Source organism: Arachis ipaensis, chromosome B01 (genome assembly GCF_000816755.2).
Source record: "Arachis ipaensis cultivar K30076 chromosome B01, Araip1.1, whole genome shotgun sequence".
NCBI lineage: Eukaryota > Viridiplantae > Streptophyta > Magnoliopsida > Fabales > Fabaceae > Arachis > Arachis ipaensis.
The window spans coordinates 122,315,626-122,319,253 of record NC_029785.2 but is presented as its reverse complement, the minus strand read 5'-3'; the positions used below and the strand labels follow the sequence as shown (position 1 = coordinate 122,319,253).

General features: G+C 34.7%; 1 long non-coding RNA gene across 1 annotated transcript; it reads left to right on the top strand.

Annotated features, from left to right (window-relative positions):
• Positions 2,708-3,275, top strand: LOC110262569. Its single transcript, XR_002347355.1, has 2 exons — positions 2,708-2,750; positions 2,908-3,275. It is a non-coding gene; the product is annotated as an uncharacterized LOC110262569 (long non-coding RNA).

Below are 3,628 nucleotides of genomic sequence, written 5' to 3'. Positions count from 1 at the left end.
AATCATTTATATTTTATTTTAGGGCAAACATAATATAATAAGAGACAAATGTATATAAATATTAGTATTTTTTTTTTAAATTTTGTGGGGATAAATGCCCTTTCTTTGTTGCATGTGGGTTCGTCTCTCATGTCATGTAAAATGAACAGACAATACAAGTTAATAATTAATAGCAAAGTTGATTCAAACCATCCATAGTATTACTTAATCAAAATCAAAATACTACAGATCGAACATTCATAGTTTTTACACAATACAGTCATAAGTATTTGACAAAAGTAAGTAATATGACATACTTGACTAGACTTAAAAACATGAATAAAGTAGTTTATAGTGAGTATTGTCACAGTTTTTTAAACAAAAGATGAATAGTACTAGGTCACAAAACTATATCCTAGTCTTAAGTTTCACTTCTTTTGTGGGTGCTTGAATCCAAGAGTGGGTACAAACTTCAAAAAATTTGTGAAACGTGAGACAGTGGCTGAACTTGCTCCCTTCATTAGATTCACTGTCATAGAGGGTGTTTGAGGTGGTGATCTTCTTTTAGGAAGTAATTTTACAGGTCTTGTGACTGGTTTAGTACTTGCTTTAGTTAACTACACCAAAAGCATACAAAAAAGGAAAACCTATACACATAAACCACTACGAAAGACCTTAAACCTTTTTGAGAGTTATTAGTGAAGATTTAATAAAAAAAAGTTTAGTGAAAAATTATTATTAAACCTTTTGGTCTTCTGGTTTAGAACAACTTAGTTGTGACAGATCAATCTTTGAAGCGTAACCAGTTGGAACAGCAGTACTTGTTGCAAGGACATTATTTATAGCAGCAGCTGTAACAGTAGCAATAGCAATGGGTGTAATAGCAGTAGCAGTGACATCTGAGGTAGAAACAGTAGTAGTAGTTGCAGTGGCATGAGCAACAGCATTCTTAGGATCTTTAGCAGTTTCGGCAGCCTTTGCAGTTGCAGTAACATCAGCAGCAGCTTGAGTAGCATCAAAAGTCCTCTTCTTCTCACACCCTCTCTTGGTATGATCTTTTTGTAAATAGTAATTGCAGGTGAATTATCTTAGTTGTCTTTTCATTGTTGAACTTGGCTTAGATTTCTTGTTAGAACTGGTGCCTTCATCGGCATCCTTCCTCCTCTTTGTTTGAAGCTTCCCTGTCTTCTCTTGATTGGTGGTGTCAATGGCCTGTTATACTAACTTTATTCCCAAAAAAGTTGGCCAGGTATAGGATTATTGTGGTACTTGTATGTTTCTTTGTAAGACTTTATGGTGATCAATTTGTGGCAAAAGTCCTCCGGGTACTTGTTCACTCTGACAAGTGTAGTACAAGCATGAACACATGAAATCCCTACAAATTATCATTTCAAGACATTAAAAAAATACAAAATTGTATAAGACAACATTAATAAGCAACAAATCATGAAATACTTGATGAACTGGGTTGGGAAATATAACTTGTTAATATCCAAAACCGGCAAGTACATCGCCTTTTTTCCAAGTCAATCACATGATTGGTAAGACGCCCATGAACTTCAAACTTCTCATAGCCAGTATCTTTAGCCCTGATAGCATGCCAGTTTCTGGACTCTTTTTTGCAACGTGGCTCCCAGTTCCTATCATGAAGGATGACTATTAATGTAGACAAGAGATAAAGAACGAGACGTCGATGGAGGGAATCAGAATGAGAGGAAGCAGAAGAAGCTTTAGGGTTTATAAAGGGGGAAGGAACTAAATTGGGAAATTGCAAAACACTATCCACGTCATCTATCTGTTATGTTGATTCTAGGTGGCAGTGATTGTGCCACATCAGCAAACCGATTGCTGACTCACGCTGAAATTGGTGTGAAGGGTTAGTATGTAGCTCGGAGCGCAATCTCAAAGACCAGAATAGTGCAATTAGAATTTTAGAGGCTAAATTGGTGCACGAGACAAATATGGAAAACCACTATAGAAATTTAGTCCCACAATTAAGAAGAGAGCATTAAGATATAAAAGATGAGCATTTGTCTTAATAAATGAAGAGTACGTCATACCTTATATACGAGCACCATTTGAACGTTGGCATTCAAGTCATCTTCTCAATACATGTTCTCTTCATTTAATTTAACAGATTTCTGCTATCAGCATTCTTTAGATGTTTGGTGTATTTATTTAGGAACTGATTTTGATGCGCTGTTAATGTTGAAAAGTTTACTTCATTTTTGCTTATTTCCTTTACAAAGACAACCAGCAGGATTTGTTCAATGTATTTGTTCAATGTTCATTGCTGTTTTCATCTTGGGGATAAATAACTACTGCTCATCAGTTTTGTCAGTCGTGGCAACAGAGCGCACCGTTTTGTATCGCGAAAAATTTGCTGGAATGTACTCTCCGTGGGCCTATTCATTTGCACAGGTTCACCATTCATGTTCTGTTCATTTTCCTTTCTTAATTGGAAAAAGATGTTGAAACCATAAACCATTTTTCCATTTTTTCCATGTGTTGTAGGTGATAATTGAGGTTCCCTATTTGTTAACTCAAGCTGTCCTATATGTCATAATCACATGCCCTATGATCGGGTACCATTGGTCTGCATACAAAATATTTTAGTCATTGTACAACTGTTCTGCAACCTGCTATACTTCAATTACCTAGGAATGGTCATTGTTTCATTCACACCAAATATTCAAGTTGCTTCCATTGTGTGTTCTTCTGCTTACACCATGCTGCTCACTTTGTTTTCTGGCTTCATTGTGCCACGTCTGGTAAGTTTTATTCAAACCGAGACCTCTTGGTTAGAGTATAAGATGCTTACCATTTTGACATTTCTCATATTTGTTACAATTATACATATTTAATAAATGAAATGGTAGATTATTAGTACCTATTAATGATAATGTGATGGTTGTTTCCTCATTGCAGCAAATTCCAAAGTGGTGGATTTGGATGTATTATCTATGCCCCACGTCGTGGGCACTGAATGGGTTGCTTACTTCACAATATGGAGATATAAACAGAGAGATATCAGTAACAGCCTTTACAGATGCAAAAACCAGAACAATTGCTGAATTTTTAAGAGACTACTATGGTTTTCACCATGATTTGTTAGGTGTAACTGGTGCACTTCTCATTGTATTCCCTGTTATATTTGCCCTTCTATTTGCATACTGCATTGGACACCTCAACTTCTTAAGGAGGTAAAATCGTTTTGTAAAGAGTGCCCCTATAGAACCTTCATGTCACAATATGTAAATCATTTGATCAATAAAATCTTATTCTTGTGTTTCTGACTTTCTGTACAATATTTGTTAAGTGTATCTTGTGACATGCATTCTCTACTGTTTGCTCCGACCACAAAATAAACTGAGGAGCAAAAATTTTTCTGTCAAAATAATCACTTAATCAGTATCTATTCATCTTTCTTTCATTATTTTTTTGGTTTTAATATAAAGAAAAAAGTGTTGAACCTTTTCCTGATAGAAAACTCAGAATAAACTATATAGCTTAAGCAAAGTACAAATGCAACTTATATCAGATAAATAAAGGTCCGGATTCAAAAAATCTAAAAAAAAAAATCTAGAGCTAAAAAAATTTAAATGTTGTTAAATTCGAATAAAATAAATAAGTAGTTTACTAAATGTGA